The sequence below is a fragment of the Tribolium madens genome, unplaced genomic scaffold (genome assembly GCF_015345945.1).
Source record: "Tribolium madens isolate multiple individuals breed KSU strain unplaced genomic scaffold, Tmad_KSU_1.1 Scaffold_11;HRSCAF=98;Tcas5.2_LG3b, whole genome shotgun sequence".
NCBI lineage: Eukaryota > Metazoa > Arthropoda > Insecta > Coleoptera > Tenebrionidae > Tribolium > Tribolium madens.
Window position 1 is genome coordinate 5003157 of NW_025400975.1, and position 22312 is coordinate 5025468.

Consider the following 22312-nt stretch of genomic DNA (forward strand, 5'->3'; position numbering starts at 1 on the left):
TTTCTTATTTTTTTGTATCTATTTTTGCTTTATTTTTTTATGCTTACCAGAAAGATAGCGAAGTGTACTATCTCAAAAAAAGTAATAAAAAATATGGGATGTCATTTCAAAAAAAAAATACAAATGACGCCATTATTCGAAAACGAATGACGTCATAATATCACTATAGTGTCAAAATATAGCATTAAAAAAAATTAAATTGATCTGTTCGAGAATTTGTTTGAAAAATCACTCATAGATAACAAAGATATGAATTTTGTGCGTTACTTTTGGTTTAGTCTGTGTTATAATTTTATGCGTTATTATTTCTAAAGAAAATTGTTAAAAAAAAACAAAGCTTTAAAGTAAAGCTTCAGAATATCAAAGTAGAGCTCAGTCTTACTTGGCCTCCACTAGCTACGGGTTTATGCAGAGTAAAAAGAGTTTTCGACCACTTTTTGTTAGATCGATAAATTTAAGGAGATTTTTTAGACGAGACATCAAAAATTTTGTGTTTTATTAGAATAGGGATCGGTTTTATAATCGAATTAAAAGAATTTTAGAGTTAATGTTGGTTTAGAATGTGAATTTTTTTATTAAGTTCGTAATAATTAGCACATTCTAAACAACATTTAATTAAATGCTTCTTTAAATCGATTATGAAACTGAACCTTAATCTTTAATTCAGTAAACATTCTTAATTTTTTGTAAAAAAAGATAATGCCAAATTTTGAATTTGACATTTGACCACACTATATGCTGCATTATTTCGGTTTATCGAGATCTCACTGTATCATAGGTTCTAATACACTTGAAAATTTAAAGTTTAGTTTTTCTACGATCGGTTATGAGTTAAACTTCACAGTTCACAGCAAGGCGTTCTTTGGGAACATTAATAAAAGAACAGTTCTGTATTAATACAGTTTTGTTTGCTTTGTGATAAGTCGCTCCGTTATGTTTACGATTTGGACCAGTTGGAGATCTTCCTCGAAGTGTGGGGTATGAGCATCACATGTACCATTTCTAAATGTCATCGTCGGCACTCTTGTGTTATGACCAGCAGGTGGCAGTGCTGGCCGAGCGCTTTTTCGATTAGAACGCGACCGCCGAGGTGCTCGAACTCGAGTATAGTTTCTAGCGAACGACCGGAAATCCGCGACAAAAGGGCGAAATCCGACCCAGCGCCGCCTCTGGCGTCGTCCAAAAGTAATTGAATTTTTTTCGAGTCAGACGAGATTTATGTGGGAGGCGTGCCGAGTTCCCATAAAATCAGATTTCGGCACGGCAAAAGCGCCCTTAAGACTCCGGATCGTAAAAGTGGATTTATATCATCGCGAGGTGCTTCGAGGAGATTGCTTTTTAAATAGTAATCTATGCTATTAATAAATAACAAACTAAACAAATATTATGAACGAATTATAATTTTAATGCATACATAATCGTTTTCACTGTACCATAAATTTTGTTTATTTGTTCAGGGAAATTGGACTCGAACATGAATTATGGTTTATGAGCTGCAGTCTTGTTCAGCGCTTTATTAATATTGAAATCACCCCAACGAATTTCACTAGTGACCAAAAATTTTATTATCATGAAATTCAGTCCCGCCCTCCTTCAGTCTCTTCGCTGACGAAATAATTTGGAATTTAGCCGATTGACTCGTCATGTGGCTTTGTGCAAGTGTTGGAAGGTGTTACCCAAGGGTCCTATTCACTATATGTCATCAGCTACCTTGCTGGCGCCTGATTGATACAGCCTTCATGACTCGACATTTCTTATTATGTTGAGGATTTCCATGCCCGCTCACACTTGCGCATTCCCCGATGTTTACACAGAATTAACCGACACCCATTAATCATCTCGAGTCATCACCTAATCATGATCGGTCGGGATTTTTACAAGAGGGTCACGAGGAATGTCGGGGCTTTGATTCAGTAGCAACAACACAATCAAAGAATATATGCATTTGAAAAAATCTATTCACGGTGTCTTTGGATAATGCTTGAGACTGTTATTTAAAAAAAATTCTTTTCTAAACAAAGTATTTGTGCACTGATAATTTTGTGTATGGTTAATAATACATAATTTTTCAAAAATATAAACAATTCCTGATACAGCAGAGATGCTTATGTTTGATAGAAGTAGATATGTATTTGATATAAGTATTTTTAAATAAGTATACATTTTTATATCTACTTTGCGTTTTCTGTATAATTTATAAGAAAATAAAGTTTATTTTTTTGTTTTGAAAATATAACAAAGCATTTTAAGGAAGCTTCAGATAAGTGACTAAGGTTTGAATCTCTAACTTTATGGAATTTCTCTTCGTTCTGTATACCATCTTCCACGAAATCAGGTTAACATATTTCAAGAACAAGAAACACAAAATGAAGAATTTATGGAAATCTTCCAGATTTCACCCTGTATACTGCGTAAACATTATTTTAAAATTGTAGATAACAGAATGCATTAAAAATTATTTTAAGTAACTTTTGTACATTAAAAAAAATATATAAAAAAACCAATGTTTAGACATTCACACTCAATAAAAGAATTTCCAAGAATCAAAAAATATAATCCACAAAACAGTTAAGAAACAAAAACAAAGCGTTTCAAAATTCAAAAGAGTATTTTAGAGTAGTTTAAAAACTCTTTTTTTTTTCTTTCTCTATAAGGCAGCTGAAAAGTGAGTGAGTTTGTATAGTTGATACCAAAATGCACTAAATTATGTACAATGATGGTTAAAAATAATAAAAAAACAAAGGTCATGATAGCAATGTAGAAAAATCACTCAATTTTTTTTCACTAAATCACTTTTTATTAAAAGTAGATGTTATTTTTTATAAGGTAACTTAGCCAAATAAAGCCCACTTAATTTTTTTGAAATATGCAAAGGTTTGCATTTATTATCGAAATTGTAATTTGAACATTTGTTTAACAACGTGGACCACAAAAATGCTTGTTTTGTTAATTTTTTTACATGTTTTTAATATAAATATAATAACTGTTACAAAAGGCCTTTTTTGGAATCTACTAGCTCCAAATAAAGCCCACATCTACATTAAATAAGGTCCATATTTAAAATTTTGGGATAGGATTTTTTAGTAATCGTATTAACAGTAAGTTAAGGTAAAAAATCTTTAATAAACAAAAAAAAACAACATATAAAACACAAAAAAAGTAAAAAAACCTCAAAATATGTATGTATTAATATGTAACTGAAAATATTTAATTTTTTATTTTGTACTCAATCTTAAAGAGTGCTTTTATCAACTAATTTCAGTAGATACAGTAGACGATAAAGATTGTTTATCTATCTACTCGTGAAAAAAGTCCACTCGTGGCTTTGTCACTCGTAAACTTAACCTTTTCACTCGTAGATAAACAATTTCTTTATCGGTTTGTATAATAAATAACTAAACATCCAACACGATGACTTATCAGTTTACAACATATTTTACCATTTATAGTCAACTAAAAGACATATCTAAGAGTAAGTTGTATGAATGATGATAGGTGGCTGGAGGTTCAACGCAGGTTATTAGGTGGTTTTAATTTTCTTCACAATTTATACAGAAAAGTGAACGATTTTAAGCATAAGACTTTATTTGGTTTAGGTACCTTAATATGTTTAAGAATTTAGTAATTTAGTATTTCGTCTTGCTGCCACTTAATTATATTTTTTTTAATTGGCGCAGTCAGTAAGATTCACAAAATGTTTAATCTGCACATTCAAAAAATTTTGAAAATTGCAACATGTCGACGGTAGAGATATATTTATTTTATTTTTGGATTTTTTAATAAAAAAGAAAATAGGTCATAGACATTCAAAATACAAAAATTCAAAATTTTGACTTGGTGATTTTCATTCCAAAAAACGGCTAACGTATGGTTCAAAAGTTTTGGGAATTTTTTTAGATGTTTATAACTTTTTCAAAACTTTTTTTTATTTTTTTGATAATATAAATGACAATAAATAATCTATAATCAAATTACTGATAAGGAGCCATTATCTTCAATGGCTCTCAGTTTTCTTCTTATTTGTCCCATTTTGGCTCCTCTGGGCAAAAGCAGGATCGATTTCTCTAAGCTTTAAAAAAGTTTGACGTCGCAATTTTTTCTCATTTCTGACCTCCTATCTTTTGTCGTACACTTTTCTGTACAATATTGTCCAAAACTCTTCAGTTGATCGAGTCTGAGGTACATTGGGAGGATTGTCTACTTTGGGTACAAAATTTATATTGTTTTGGTTAACCATTTTGTACCTTCTCTACCATTGTGGAATGAAGGCAAATCTGAACAAAACATTACATCATCATTGGCATGATGTGTATTTAAAACTTTATTGAGTTTGGAAAGATATCTTTGAATATAAATGATCCTTGAAAAAGCGAATCTTCGACCTAATTTTTTTTGTGAAATTCCAACTCTTTTTAATGGTTTCAATCATTTTTTCTTTCCCCAAAAATCTAGGTTGAAGACTTTTGGACATATTAACACGGGGTATACCCTCTTCACATTCTTTTATGATCCGATAAATTGTTGTTAACAAATATCTAGCCTATAAGACATTTTCTAAAACCCGAATAAAACAACTGTACTGCCATAACATACACAAGTTAATTGTCACACTTTACTTTCAGCAACAACCTGCTTAAAACCATTTGGTATAAATAAAAACCATCTAAAAAAATTCCCAAAACTTTCGAATCATTCGTTATTATTTCAGTCCTGTAATAATTTCAAATTTCAGCAGGTTGTAGACAAAAGAGATCCGCATCGTCCCCTCGTCTCTAAACCATCCCTTCCGTCTTGGTGAAGAGGCTTAACGCAGCCGTTCGTTTTGAGTTGCTATAACCGTGTATGACTTATTACCATATGCTTTCTGATTCCCAATAATGATATCCCTCGGGATCGTTTTCACGTCTAAACGGGAAGCTCGGTGGGCGAGAGGGCAGATCAACCCCTCGCCAATTAGTGCAGTGCATTATCCGACTGAATAATGACGGCATGTGTCACATTGCACTTGCACGCTTGTTGATCTAAAGAGGGGCCTCGCGAACACGTGATCAAACTTTGACGTAGCGTGGATAATGCCAGGCGATTAATTCGAAAATACGACGCTTGTTATACTTTTCTAATCTCCAAATCGTGACGTTTACACAAAATTTTTAGACTAATTGATGTGAATTTTTTCAAAACATTTTACATCAAATTACCGTCCAGCGTTAATGAATTTTAAACGAGCATTTCATTTTTCCGACCACCGAAGAACTTCCTGTCGTTCTTTGCCCACTAATGCCTTTCGGACGATTAAAACATCAGATTAGGAGAGTGCCGTTTAAGACCGTGCAAAACGACGATTTGGACAGGTGTGGAATAAGCCGACAATGGTGAGAGGTAGGTACCATTCATGCACCATTATTGAGATTATGGTTTAGTGTTACGGTAAATCCAGACAATGGAGACAAATTAGGAAGCAATCAAAATTTCCAAATAACTTCTCTTAATCAATTGCACAGAATATTCAAATTCAATTTTTTTATAATTAATTGAAAAAGATCTTGAAATTTTAAGAAAAAATAAAAAATAGTGACGTATTTGTGTAAGAAGGCACTAAAGTTAAAAATTTTATCAACAATTTAAAGTCCTGAGGTGTGCTGTATTACGTTTTTTTCTGAAATCGCAACACTTTACGGGTCATTCTGTCGTTTTTGCTGATAATTGTATTTAATAACACATCCATAAGTCTAGAAATGTACTACATTGGCCGCCAAAATTAACCGAAAAATTAAAATTTTGCGATTTTTCACATTACAATATTTTTGTAACTTTTTGTCAGATAACGACGAATTTTTGTTTGGCTTAAAAAAACATTGTAGATCATTGTAATTTAATTTAATAACATTTCTAGTTTTGTCTTGTAAATGTGATACTCAAAAGACGAAGGCACTGTTTTTTTACATTACGTTTCCGATTTCAATGAATGTTCGTATTAAGTAGGTCGAATGTGCCAAAACGTCAAAATAGGTGCATAGAAGCTCCCAATAAATAACCGTTTTGTTGTAATCCTTTTAAGTTTCAAGTTTTTCAGATTTTTTGTGTTCAAAGACGTAATTGTGCTCTTTTGGTGACATAAGCAATAATTTTTGGTTTAACTACCTTCTTATGTAGCATACTTTCTGAACGAATATTTTATAATAATAATACATTAGAAAAATAACGTCGTTTTAAATGCTTTGTATCTCTGGGGCATCAGAAGATGAAATTTTGAAACAAATTGGTTCTTATTCGGAAAAGAACGGACAATAATCTGAAAAAAGTAAAAACTTAATTTTGTCTCTGTTGCACACTACAGCTCAGTATAAAAAAAGTAAGAAAACAATACTTTCGTCTTTTAGGTATAACATTTACATGGCAAAACTAGAAATGTTATTAAATTAAATTACAATGTTCTGCAAAGTTCTTTCTTTAAGCCAAACAGAACTTGTCGAAATCCAACAAAGAATAACTAAAATATTGCAATGAGAAAAATCGCAAAATTTTAGTTGTTCCGTTAATTTTGGCGGCCAGTATACTTACGAACTATTTTGGGTCACTTTACGGTATTTTTTTTTGCAAAATACAGGTTATATACACTTTAAATTTTATTGTTAATCATAGGTGTTTTATTATTCACTACTAAAGCTTCTACAAAAAATAGATTGATTTTTTAGTAGGTGGTAACCTTTTTCATTCTACAAGGTGTTTCATTTTTATTGTTACAAATTTAAACAGGTGACAGAATATTTAATTGTAAGATAAAAGTTTCCTATGAACATATATCGCAAAATATTATACAGGGTAATTCTTAAGTAGACCGACAAAAATTTAGCCTTGGTAGTAGCAAATGAGTACAACCTGGAAAAAATAGTAAAAAATTCTTTGTTTAACCGTTTTCGAAGTAAAATTTATAAAAGTTATGCTCGAGATAATGCGTACGCCACTGACGTGTTTTTAAATAGGTAGTGGAAACCATGGTATTAATTTGATAAATGTACTTGTTCATTGCAACAATACGTAAACGCCGTAAGTGGTACGGATCAAGGGGGTTCTATCCCTAAAAGATAAAAACATAGAAGGAGTATAGATCGTCTCCATTTATCCTTGGGAAGCTGTGATAAAATTTTGTCGGTTTATTTAAGAATCACCTATAAGGGAGCTACATCACCTGAAAGGGGTGCATTTTTTAATGGATTTTTTTCCAATTTTTTACAAGCTATTATAGATAAAATTACAAAATTTGGTAAAATTGATAACTTTTAAAAACGAATTCAAAGATAAAGTATCGAAATTTTTACTCAGGGGCGTCTTAAAGTACCCTAACTATTTTGGCTGTTGATTCTTGCCACTTTCAACCACAAAATTCTAAATTTCATAGTTTTTCACAAAAAAAGATCTCTTGCGTTTTTTCGATACAATTTACAGTTTTTGAGTAAAATCAGTGTACAACTTGTCTTACAGACCATAAAGAGGATAAGAATTAAAAATTAAATTCGTTTTGCCGTTTAAGATGCCCGTGATTAAAAATTTCGACAGCTGATTTTTGAATTCGTTCAGGTGTTTAAAGGTTATCAGCTGTACCAACTTTTGTGATTTTATCTATTCTGCAGTAGCATTAAAAAACGCATCTTTTTCAAAGGATGTAGCTAGCTTAAAAAACATTTTTTGATAAATGTTCATAGAAAACTTTTGTCTTAAAATTGAATATATCACCTGTTTAAATTTGTAATAATAAAAACAGAACACTTGTATATCTCGTTTTTTCAATAACAAAATTAAATTTTTAGAGAAAAAGAAAAGACCCAAATTTTTGGGTGAGATTCCTGGAATCGTCCTGCCGGCAGGAGTTTCAAGTTTCGCCACTGACAAGTGCTAAGCTCGTAAAGCTCTTCAGCCGCGTAACATTTTCCATTTCCTACAACATCCTAACCGCAAGATAACCAGAAACATATGATACTTCCCTTCTTCCTCGGTATCTGTAGATTTGCATCGAGGGCGGTCCTCACGGGCCATTTACGGTAGAAACTTCAAGAGCATGCAGATGATTTAGTTTTCGGTGGTGCAAAGGATGGATTGTCCGGATGTTGGAGAAGGTCGCAGTGGCGCCACTCCGGCTGCACGCCGAATTAGATGCACGGTCGTTCTAATTTTTTCCATCGTCTGTGATATATGGTTTACAGACACGCATACTCGTATTTCTTTCTCGGTTTAATTTCGACGAATATAATGAGTCGCTTGTTTATGTGGTCTTTCTTTGCAAAATCAGTCACAAGAACGTGCAGAAAAACAGTGACGTCAATTATTCACATGGACCGTGTCATTGGGACCGGCGGCTGATTATCATTACACCAAGTTTCGCTAGACCAAATCGAGATTTTTTTAACGCTCCGACTGTTTTTTACACAATTTGGAAAAACAGATTTCTCTTATTTTAAAAAAAAATTTAATTGTTTGTAAAGGAACTGAAAATACTTAGTCTGTAAAAAAAGTACTTGTCGTAGTTGTATGGCATTAATCAAAATTGTCTGTAATAAAGTGTACAATGTTAAATGTAAGAAATTTAGAATGGATACAGGCCACAGGGTGTTTTACAAAGATTGTAAAAATATTTCAGGAGGTATACCTAATAATATAGACCAAACCAAACAAAAAAGTTTTAATAAACATGTGTCTGCGAAGTAACGGTTTTGGCGATATCGAAAATTATTTGTTTTTTTATAACATTTATTTGCAATCTGTTCTAACAAAAAAGAGAAAGTTTTAGTAAAAATTCTAAAAATTTTCACTTTCGATATTTCCAAAATCGTTACTTTGCGGACCTATGTTTATTAAGACTGTTTTGTTTATTTTGTTCTATACTTTTATTTCCTTAAATATTTTACAATCTTTTTTAACATCCTGTATATGTATAGAGTAGATCAATAAGTTTTAAGGACTGTTATAAAAAACTAAGTACATAATAATAAAGATCCACAAAAATTAAAAAAATGTTACATAGTATTTTGCCGTTAAGTTATGACATGCGTTAATCTAAGTATTTAAATATAGGCTACTCTAAAAATAATTAAAAGAAACCTTAGCTTTAGTCCTGCATCAATACAGTACCAATACAGTTTTACAGTATTTTAAAGTTTTATGAAAATCTTTTTTTTGTTGAAAATTGGGTAAAAATAGATTTATACAGTGTGTCTCCGGATAGGTGAAACGACTCTTGTAAAGGATAACAAAATCTTGCTTTAATTTTTTTTATTTTTTTGGGTTCAGCCCTACTTAGTTACAGATTACTTAATACAGATTAATAACATAATTTTAGTTTTGAAAAATGAGTATGTTTTGGAAATTAAAAAAAAAAACTATTTGTAGTTAAAATTGTTTAGAATTAACATTCAGGCCCGTACATCAAATTTCAAAATCATCGACTAACTATGATTTTTAATTTTTTTATGTTATTATTTCACAAATCAAAGAATTTTATTTTTGACAGTTTTTTTACCAATATGAAAATTACTTTACTATTAAATACTTAATTTAATTTAATTAAATTTAGTACTAAATAACTTTTTGACGTATCTGTTAATTAAAAACTTGGAAAAAAAACAATTTTTTTTAATAACTTTTTGTCCTATTTGTCATATAAAAGGCACTTTACAAAAAAATAGTTTTTCTGAAACTTGTCAAACGCCCCATAGTCGATTTTTTAAAACTAAAATATTGTTAGAAATTAATCTTTAACCAATCAGGACAGAACTCAGTTTTTTTTTTATCTTTCTCAGAAATTGCAACAGACTTTTAATAGTATGTTATATCAATAGGTAGAAAAGAGATTTATTCTAGCCGAGCTGTTTATTTTTTGAGAAGAAAATAATAAATGCGAGGCTATAAAAATCTTCGCTATATAACATTTTTTCTCCTACCAGCACATTTATTATCCAAAAATACAACTGTGAAAAATATGACTTTACTTATTTAATGAACATGTTGTCTTACACGTAACATGTCGTAATTCACAACTTCACAACTACTATTTTTATTCACTATTACCTACAGAAATTCATTTCTTACCTGAGTTAAGTTAAGTATGATGTTTATAGAATCTTAGAAAATAATTGATTTGTGGTAATAGATAAAAAAATATATGATGAAGAAAATAAATGACGCTTTCAAATATTTTGTTTGAAAGTTTGTTGTCAAATCTAAGCGGAAACTAGGAATGCAACTGATTTATTAACAGAGGGAATAGTGATTTATAGTGTAAGACAAATTTCAAGAATTTAAAATAGAAAAGAACGAGGACAATCAGGCCACGAGTTGACAAATGTTAAATTAAGAAAAATTACTTGTGTTATTATTTTTTAAATATTCTACCATCAAAAAACATTGATTTTTTAAGTGGTTATACGCTTAAAACTACGATATCTGTTAAGAGCTCAGTTTTGAGTTTTAAGGTATTATAACAAAGAGTTTATTAACTATTCTTAAACAAAATTGGTAGAGTTAGAAAAAAGTCTTGAACACCACTGGTATACTGGTATATTTGGTACAGAGTGACTTTAATAGTTTTTTTTTCTTGTACAGGGTATTTCACATAATTTGACGAGGCCTGCGCCTGTAATATGCAATCAATAATACATATTCCGATACGAACTCGATTACAAATTTTGAAAAATGGAATTATCTTCTCTAGTTTGTTCACTCTTTAAAAAATTACAACGTTTTTAGTTATTTAGTGATTAAGATAGGTAAACTAGAATCATATTTATGCCGTCCCTTGATAGAACAAATGATAATTGTTTCTGAAAAACTGCAGTATATGACTATTAATGAAACTACTGTCTTGGGTTTCCAAAAATTTAATAGTTAGAAGTGTATTTTTTGTATCTAGTGTTTTGTGACTTTTGTATATTTGGGCGCGTACATTAGACGTAAGCCTCGTAAAGCTATGTGAAACACCCTGTATATGTGGGTAAATAATAGATGGAGTTTTAAAAGTTGGAAATTGTTCGATTTTCGTGCTTTGTGCGCCTCCCACGGTCCCATCAAGCCCCAATAAATATCTAAAAATCGTATAAGCGTCCACACAAGCCTCTCAGGTCGAATCCTCCCGGTCATGCAAGCGTATAAATAACGCGTTTGAACCCGTTGGAAATTAAACGGATAAATAACAATCAGTCCGAAGGAGGCGCGGACGTGTAGCCTCCCAGACGGGCCTGGCAGGGGCCCGTGTTTCGGGGCACCCGGCACTCTCCTCTCAAAGGCACCCTCCGACTGTTTTATCGAGTCTGAATGATAATTACATGACAACACGTGGTTTATAGGTCGGCCTGCCGCTGACCTACGCCCGAATTTATTATGGGAATTTCTTTTGCCTCGAGTCGAAATCGAAAAAATAACAAATTCCGTTTTTATCGCTCGTAAAAATGGCACGTTTTGGGGAAACTTGTCAGGAAATTAAGACCTGACAGGGCCATTGAAGGGCACTTGTGAACCGTATTACTTCTGATTCTGCATGTTTTATGTTCGGTCCGGTGGCTGGGCGCACGTGGCCGACACGCGTAATATGTAAACCCATTCATTAGTGCAACCACACCGAAAATCTGCACCGAACAATGTTGGACAAGCCACCCTTAACGGATTGAGGGAGGGCGGAATTTTTTTCTCTCTGCGTGCTTTTTGTTTGATGGAGTTTATTAGATTCATTACGAGTTTTCCACGGCTCTTTGTTGATGATGCGGATGGCGAGCTGCAGGGGGTGACGCTGAGACCGGTCTTGTTCACTCCGAACTTATCTCACGAGGGTAAAAGTTAAATCATTACCCACACTGAAGCATAGATAATACAAAGCCAACATTTTCCAAAAACTGCAGAATTTTAAAATGTTTAAATTTAGCACCTAGGCAAAACTCAAAGTTTACCGAAGTTGCAAAGACAAAGCAGGACCTTATGTTACTGCGCCACCACGGCTTCGGTTAGTCTCTTTGCTCTAATCCAATATATTTCTAATTTACACAAAAAAATAAAAATACTTATATATTTTTGGCGTTTCTAGAACGTGCTATACAAGTGTCTGAGTATCTTGAACTTTTAGAAGTGATGTAATCAATTTTAAAATTTTTACTTTTTTGAATTGTCATCAACTATTTGTAATAACGCCGAATTTTTTGTGTGTAAAAAATTCCTAATGTTTTATTACTTGTGTCATAAAAACAGTTATTTTTGTTACAAGTACCTAAAATACAGTTTTTGTGCAGACTAGTCTGGAATAGCAGATGAGTCCGTAAAAACGTTTTAGGTACATACGTGTTACAAACAACATGTTTTGTTAAATCTACCAAAAAACAAATTTACCTCTTATTAATTAAAAAAAATTTGGCACCATAGTAACCAAATTGACTTTTTCGTCCGGAAAAACTACTTTATTGAGTCCGGAAAAGACACAAAAAAGTTCTTAAAACAGCTATTTTCGGGAGCGTAAACAAAAAAAGAAATATTATTGCTCTCAGACAAATTGAGAACTGAGAAAATCGCTAGTAAAAACAAAAATAGTCAAAATTTATTTTTGACCATAAATTCTAAACTATTAAGAATTTTGCGTTTTTTTTAACGCTAATAGATTTTGCGAAGCATTTTACATACATTCGGTTCAAAATATGATGGAGTTTAACAATTTTTAATATACTTTATCTGAAATTTACACAAATTAAAACATTAGTAAAAATTTTTGGAACTGTAAATTTTTTTTATGTGTTTTTTTTTCAAAAACTATAAGACCTAGAGCAAAAATCAAAAAAGCCTCACAAATTTTTTTGAATCATCTATGTAATGGCGCAAACTTATACAGAGTGTGTCAAAACTCGCGTTCCAGAAAAAAAATTCAAGTAAGGTAAGATACCAAGAACAGAAAAAGATGTTCAAAAAAGTTTGACATTTGATATTTTTTTATGTTTATTTAATGATTCTGATGACCTTGCACATACAAAATTTCAAGTAAGATAAGTTACCAGGAACATAAAAAAAATTATTAAAAAATTCTATGCCAAAAAATTTTGACATTTATTTTTTTGACATTTGACATTTTTTATGTCTATTTAATGATACTGATGATCTTGTATATGTTTATTTATAATTATTTAATAAAGATACAAAAATTTTTCCAATAAAAGCCACAAATAGCATTGAACAGAGTTACAACTTAGGATACAGCATCCTTGTTTCCTCTTCTAATAGCCTGTAGCAGAAAAACTTAAAAAGTATTTTTACAACAGAAATAAATAGAGTCAAAGTGCAAAATTTAAACTCTCATAACTTCGAAATTTTTATAGATAGAATTTTTTTGACATTTTTTTCATGTTTCTGTTTCTCTAGAACGGGTTACCGTTTCAGGTAAAGAACGTTATTTTTGATTTTACATTAAAAAAATTAATAACTCGTAATAACTCGGAAATTTCTAGAATAATATTACATACTGTTTCAATTTTTGATAAAATTTATATTTTTATATTACAGTGTTAACTATAACACATCGTAGAGCATTTTAAACTATTGTAAGAAGGTATTCAGAGCAAAAAATACGATTTTTTTCAAAATCAATAAAACAAAAACAGGCAAGTTTTTGGTCTTCAATGACTTTCAAGAATGCAAAAATGTCATTTTTAAATTTTATGAAAATCGAAAAGTTTAAGGCCAGCTAAATCGAGTTTTTAATGAAATGTCAAAGAAACATTAATTAAATTAAAATTGAGTATTATTTGACTATTATTTAGATTCTTTCTTGTTTTTTTAGAGCTAATAAAACAACTGACCGCAATTATATTTTATTTAATTATAGATATTTTAATAACAATTAAAATTTAAACATTAAACTTCAGTGTTGATTATTCGAGACCAAATTAATTCACATAGGATTAGTAATATCCAGGTTTTGTATTACCAACAACATATGTATTTTCTCATAAAGTAATGAAACTAATTACGTCTGTACTTGCCATAACTGTTGTTTCAATTTAATAAAACAATTCGAAACGAAAAACCTGCGAGTGCTTCCAATAATCGTTTTTTAAAAAAGCACTCGCTTTTTTTCCTTTCCGATGCTTGCAAGAAACGTAGTAATTACATCTCGCAACGTTCTTTTTATTATTTTTCTCAAAGTCCTCCCATTCCCGCATCGTAAAATCTCGACCCAGAAATCAATATAGTTGGCAATGGAACAGGTTCCGAATCGATTCCTTTTTAAAATGACACGAATTTCCCGCTGCACTCAAATCATTCACTCGGTTTAATTACCGTCGAAAGTGGAAGATTACACGAAACGATGGTTAACAAATTGTCAAGTCCCGTACCAACTGCAATAACTATAATTCCAAGGCACATCTCACAGCAGCCTCATTGGTATTCCTCGCGGGATCAATGAGTAAACCATTCCAGCGATCCGCTTACATTCGCTATTGATAAATTCTTATTTCTTCTGTAAACGAACCAATAAATAAGGTGAAGCTCAAACCGGATACGCCGGCATTGTCGGCCGTACGACCATTGTTCATTTCATATTAACACAACGATGTCGTCGTCAGCTTTTATGGAAAGTCGTCCATAATGGCCGTGGAGCGGACACGAAAAAATCGCAAGAAAAATTTGCCACCTCGACGCCGATTCCTAACTCGGATCATAACAAATTAGGGACGATTAAGGAGATTCCGGTTAATTTGCTTGAATTTTAATTGGGATTGATTGATGGGAGAGACTAATGCGGCGATTGCGAGGAAAAGAACTTTGATTAGACGAGGAAAAAACAACGATTTTTCTTAACGATCCAACTGCAACTTTGGCAAAAATAAACCATACGGTTAATGATCAATATTTAATACCCAATTTGTGCTTTCTCATACTTTATGCAAATTTTCTTACCGTTAATGGTGTTACGGTTAGGAATCACGCAGTAAACCTTCGTAATAGTAGTATCCTCTTTAACTATTTTGCATTTATGATAGCTGCTTTTTTACTCATCGAGACATCAGGATGTTTTCCAGACGTACTTTGAGTTGTTTCGTCAAGTATAATCTCGACATCCAAACTTATCGCAGGTTTGCAGATCGAGAAAACACTAATAATTATCAATCTTCTGTTATTTATTAGAAGATATTAAACCATGTAATATCAGTAATATCTCGAAAACTGCCATTTCTAGCTTTGTGTTTAAAGTCGAGTTTATAATTAGAAGTAATAGAGTCATATTTTATAAAGTAGTAGTACTTTTTGAGATTTGTCAACAGTTCAAAATGATTTATTTTGTAATTAGTGCCTGTATAAAATCTCTACAGGGCATATGCAAATCGGCATTCTCACGGTAATATCTCGTTTCTAATGCTGGTTTTACAAGAAATAATATCAAAATAGACGGTTAGAGCTTAAATTAGAGAGATAAAGAAACATTTTTAGAAAATGTCAAGATTTTGTATACTGAAAAAATCTTTTTTCTTGGAAATAATCAAAAAAATCTACGAAAAATGCAAGTTTAAAAATAGTTATTTTTGTTCTGTGTTGTTATGGTATAAATAACATTTAACAATTTACAATCGTTAGGGTTTCAATATTACTCTAGTATCACACAGGGCTGTTAAGATGTTTCAACAGCCCGATTTTCGCTTTACCGGCTTTTTGACATTTTTTACACTCTAAACCTTCAAGTATTGACAATTTCAGAATTTGAAAATTATTTTTTTAATATGATAATTTTAGCATCATTGTCAATTGTGGTTGTTTATGATGATTTTTTTTACCTGGGTTAAACCCAACTGCAGATACAGTGGAAAAGAAAGAACTTATAAGAAATAAAATTTTTAAATTTTTATAAATTATCATTTGCATTTGCTAGCATACCTACATTTTACAAAATTTTTAAAAACATTTTTTTTACATTTAATTTGTTAAAAAATTAATAAGATTTTTTGGAAAAAGCAAAAATTGAGCTTTTAACGTTCTTTTATTAAAAAACAGATTAAGCAAAAATTTAAATTAGTTTTATAGAGATATTTTAGATCGATTTTACATTGTAATTCCCATAAGCCTAATACAGGTGCAATCCCTTTAATTTTTTGCTTTTTATTTTTGTGTTGCTCACTTGTTTTTGAATATTTTACTGATCTTTTTTACATTATATGAAGCTTAATTTATCTATTTTACAATGCAGTTTTTTTATTAAAAAAGATGTAGCTTAGTTATTGTAAAAAAACCTTTCTAAAGTTTGTTTTTTCTTTAAATTTAAATTACCAAGTCAAAATTTTGGTGAAAAAATTGGTAGCAGCTTGTCTCCATAGCCATAAATTTTGTTTGCTCTTTGTTTTTTCCCTAGAAATTTTGTTAAAAAATTATGGTTATGTGTTCATTGAGATGTTGTCAAAATTTTGACTTTTATGAATCTTCTGTGCCTGTTTGCTCTTTGAAAGAGCTATAATTGAATACCTGAGGAAAGACATCTTTACTTAAGGTCTAAAGACAGAATTCATTGCTATTTGATAGAACTTATAGAATTGATAGATATAATAGATAGAATTGATAGAAACACACCGAAAGTAAGTACAATGTTGTGGACAAAAATGAGGTTCTTGCTACAAAAAATAAGATGTATATAGAGAAAAAAGTTATTTAGCAAAAGGTACAAGTAGGTATTATGATGATTAGCAATAAATTTTGTGTAATTTATTGTAATAAGCTCAAAGTTGATGCACTTTAGAAATTCTTCTTGTAGTTGCTGTAGTTTCAAAATTGTTGCTTTTTCATCTCGTTCCTCACAAACGATGCACAAGACACTAATTTAATTGCGTTCTTTCCGAGGTTCTTTCTCATTTATGTTTATTTTGTGTTCTTGTCAATTTCTTGGTAAAAATTGAAAATGTTTAGCAGAGCTGCATTACAAATTGTGTCTCATTTTAACGAGCCTTTTTTCTGACTTCCTGCTTGCAAACAATGGTTTCCAAATTTCTAAAAACTGTTAGCGGTACCGAATTTGACCCTTTTTTTGGTATTTCGTCTCTAAATTTTCTTAGACCATTTTTTGTGTTGACGTTTAATAAAATTGTTTGCAAATTATTTCAAAAAACCGAAACTGCCAACTTCTAAAATTACAATGAATGAATTTACTAATGGTGCCAACGTTAAGACTGTTTGGTATTTTCATTAAAAAAAACAGACTTTACAAATGCACACTTATGAAGGTTTCACTTCAATTGCAAAAGTCATTTTTCCTGCTGCCAAATTCTCATTTTTTTTTTCACTTTTTTTAATGTGCTCACATTCAGAGTAAGATAAAGACAGGATTATTACCATCGTTGAATTAAGTCTGATTCCAATTTTGGATATTTTCAAATTTTCTTTCTTATCTGTCAGATTAATTTGACATACCCTATCACAAATATTACGCTAATTTCTCATTTTTTCAATCATTAAAAAGTTGTTTTATCGTAATATCCGATAGAGCACGATCCAGAGTTGTTAATTCAATTATTTTGAAACACGAGTTTAAAGTCCTGTCTATTTTACGATCGTGACAAAAATCGTTCTTAAATTATTTCAAATTTTGAAGATATGAAACAAATCTTTTATATATATTTATATTTAACTTAAATTTTTTCTTAATGTCTGTTATAACAATGACAGTTTTAAAGTTTTAGGTAAAATTTTTTAAAAAATTTATAAACTCAACTAAATCAAAATTGACTAAATTACAAAATTTAACTATTTGGATATAAAAATTGTAAAATAATGTAATTTACGATGTTTTTAGATAAAAGGTTGTTGTTATTTGTTTATTTTTTAAGTTGAAACAAACTGTTTTGTCATTGTTTTTTGTCATAAAATGAGTAGGTACTATGTAAATCTAAAAAAAACAACAAACTATTTAATCATTACTTCTTATACTGGGTGAGCCATAATTAAGTGTCAATTTTTTTACCAAAGCTTCTTTAAGCCAAGATATTACAATTTCTGCGCATTTGGTTGAGCTAATTTCTTTTAAAATTTGCTTTAACGTATACAGAGTGCAAAATGTTAGATTTCCATGCTCAAGCCTGATCCAAAAACATGAAAAATTTTCCAGATGGGCAAAAGCTCACGTTTTGATCGAGTGAAGAGGTAATGGCGTTGATCGGCAGGTGGTCCGTCCCATCGCCGCGATGCCAGTCCACGTCCATACGAACAAGCGATACCATATCTGATTAGTATTTATAAAGCCGGTCTACTGCATTCTAAACGACCATCCACACAACACATAACTGATATTATGCAAGCGCGCAATTACAATCGGATTCTTTTTATAAAATTTTAATTTTTAATTCTGACATGAGTGGATATAAGATGATTCCGCTCATATTCCAAGCCATACATATGATTTTTTTATGTATTTCGAGATGTTGATGGTAATCAAGATTCGTTAACACACAACGGTAACCGTGCGTGAGACCAGCTTTTTAATGGGAAATCAAGCTCATATACTGAGTGTTGGTCATTTTTTGAATCAACATACGACTATCTATGATGTTAAGCTGATACGTAAACAGAGGGCTCTTTAAATTCAATAGCGACGAAAGCCTGTTTGCAGTGCGAATTAACTCGCAAAGCTGCGAAAAATTGATGACAGGTTGGTGTTGTTTTAGCTGATGACTTGTTTAGATAAGGGAAAAATCGAGATGACTTTCTACATAAATGGGCATAGGATAGGTCATAAATAAAATTACAAGTAATAGAGAAGTTGCACATAACGGAATTAAATGCTTGATATAGACATCAGCAGGGAAAATTAATGTTACGGTTGTCTACTTCTGAAAATTCAAAGTATGCAGCAAATAAATGAGAAAATTGGAGACAAAAACACAAATATAAGTTGTCATCAAAAACTTTAGGTTCACTTCATAAAATACTGCTTTCTGCTGCTACAGAAACATTATTGGATCAATTACCCAAAAATACGACTCAACAATAAAACTCTGTTTTCAGCCCCCTTCACATAAAAATCTAAAAAAAGCCGATCCAGCGTGCAAGACATTAACCAGAGAGGTAGGCCATAGATTTTTTTACACTTTCTAATTAAAACTTTGTCAGTGAATTCTCTAAATCTGAATCACATGTTTTGATTTTTTCCTCATTGTCACCTTCATATTGCCGGTTCAACGATCAATTAGTGCAAACCGAAACCACGGGTCAGTGACGTCATCAATCAGAGCTTGTCCCAAAGCCACATGTTCCACATGTGGACCACATCTGAGTGGAAAAAATTCTAAAATGCATTTCCCATGCCTAATGCTAAGAATTAATCGCTTTGATGTGAATTGCGCGATGACAATTCTCCGAAATCTTATCACATTTGGTAAAACGTGGACTCGAAACAGAGCCTTGCGGGACTTTTGCAGACTCATTTTGAGAGGGGTAAAAATGGTAATTTATTATAAGCGGTTTTTATGGCAAGCTTGACATCTCAATCAGGCAGTCTCTTGTTCGTGGCCGCTTTCATAGCACCCGTGAGAAATTAATTACGTCTGATTGAGATTTATCCCGCTCACGACTCATATTTATAGATAATGCGGACCGGACCGGCTGGATCCTCCTTCGGACGAAATCACGATCGAAACAATTGGTTGTTGATTGTGGATTTATTCATGTGAGAAAGAAATTGGGAGAGGATTGACAGTGAAGAAACATGACGAGGTTTCGAAGAAATGGGACTACTGAAAGGAAAAAAGGGAAAAATATGTAACTGTTTTGCTCCGAATTATCAGAATTTCGTATTTTGAGAACTTTTTAAACTATAAAATTATTTTTTTTAACTAACTGTGTTTGCTTGTCTTTACTTCTCCGTACACTGTAAGAAAACCTAGAAAGTAACCGCAAAATTATTTTGAGTTAAACATTTTGTGTTAAATTTAACTCAGTAAACCTCAGTTTTAACATTTTGAGTATTAACTACTCAATCCTGCGTTTTACTGTATTCTTCAAAAATCAGTTATTATTAGTTACTACGAGTTTTGTGATAATTACAACACGATGTTTGTAATCTTAGAAATGGCAAATTGTAAAAAGTGATGTCTTATAAAAGAATTATCAAGAAAGAAGTAAAACTTCTCGGTAAGTAGTGATAACTATTTCTATTAATTAGGTAGATATCTTTCATGGTATGCATTATTCATTCTCCTCTTGTTAGAACTTTAAAAAATCAAATATTTTATACCTACTACAACCTTTTGCTAATTGCTAATTTTGCTAATAATCTTTTGATTTAAGTATAAGTTATAAATTATAATCATGCGTTAATAGAAGTGGTTTCTAGTAAGTATTTATTAAACATTCTTTGTCAAACTGTTAAAAATTTTCACACCCTCCTTGATGGTTTCTAGTAAAAAGGAGTAAGGACGATATTATTGTCGCAAAACGTTTATTAAAAAAACCGAAAACTTATTTGGAAAAAATAACTCAAAAGTGAGTTTATGGTTAATAGGTATGAGTCAATTTCACTCAGTTTTGAGTATTATTAAATTGTTTGATTCTTTGGTTTATAGCAGTTACATATGTATACTATACTAGCATTTACAATCTACTGTACATATATAATAGTTAGTTACATAGGTCATTGGTTTTAGGTAGATTGAACAAGAGTTTGCAATACTTTATCCTAACGCGCCAATATTAGCTGAATGTTTCCCTGTCATAGAAGAAAGAATTTTTAATGTTTACAAGCGAACATCAAAACCCAGCAACATAATTCTACCGGAAAATGAAGAATCTGACAATGGTATGGAAGGAGTTATCTGGACTTCTAAAATGAAGGAACTTCATTAGGAAAAGTAAAAAAAGTATTGATTTTTTTATAATACTTAATTTTAATGATTTTATATATTTTTCACATTTTCTTAATAATGTTAATTTTGTGTACTTTATGTCATAACGAAATAGACATTGCTGCTTTAATCAAACACTTAAGAACACTTAACAAGGAAACATATTAAGATCTAAATACGTTATTTTACAAGGAACCATATAAACCATTAAATAATTTTTCATAATACAGTTTTTTAGTTACATTTGTCTATTATTTCAAAACCAGCCTGTACCTAAATAAATGTATTGAATTTTAACACAATTTTGAGTAACAAAATATAAGAAACCCACTCAACATTAAGTCAATTTTCACTCAAATTTGATTAGGTTATATCACAAAGTTGGAGTAGTATTCATTCAATAATGTGTGTATTTGACTCACAAGGTTTTCACTCAGAAATACAATCATATACTCAAAAAATATGTGTAAAATATTAACACAAACTAGAGTGGACTCGCTTGGACACCGCAATTAAGTTAGATTTAACTCAAAGTTTCTTACAGTGTAAAGATGCAAAATACACCCTTTGTTCAATTTTGCCAACTTAATTTCAAAATTAGAGACAATTCCATAGCAAATATAAATATTTAATTTACAAATTATTTTGTACAAAGAACCCGACTTTCTCACCACAAAATTAGAACCCTTTTCGACACAATTATAGCTAATTTGCACCATCTGGCTAGCAACATTACCCCTTGATGTCTCCGTTGGGCAAATTTATCGTCACTTTAGGCTAAAAAACATCATCAATTGCGTTAATCAAGCCGTTGAGTGAATCAATTTGGTCGTTATAGAGATGTTATCTGGTTCCACCCCTTAGGTTTGGTAACGATGTACCAACCGGTCATTGATTCGAGCACAATGCGAGTTAATATGACCATGTCACAGTCGATGATGTAGACAAGCGTGAACATGATGCCGGGGGTAGGCAGGCTGACGGGGCGCGTTGCCATAGATCTCGAGGGATTATTAAGCTGAGGTAAGCCAGATTAGACCAACTGGGACCCCGGACATATGCTCAGGGGGTTAAGACGGATATCTGACACGGACATCTGATTCATTATGCGGAAAAACGACCCCGGCGGAGGTAGTGATCGATCATTTTCTTGAGTTTCAGACGTTAATTGTCTCAAAATTAAAAAGATAAGGAACATTATTTGCAATTATAAAAACACATTTTAGACTTAGTTTTATTCAGAACCATAAGAAGTAATTAAGAAAATTGCAATACAACATGTAATATTTTTTTAAGACTAATTTGTTTTCCTTTTTTTAAAGTAGGTATTATTTTTAATATACTGCTCCACAAAAGTTAAGGAAGTCGCATTATTTTTACAACAAACAAATTTTACTCTTCTAGGCATTGTAAAATTCAGCAAAAACAAAAAAGTAAAAAGATATGTGCCTTTAACTCACTTTTAATTAATT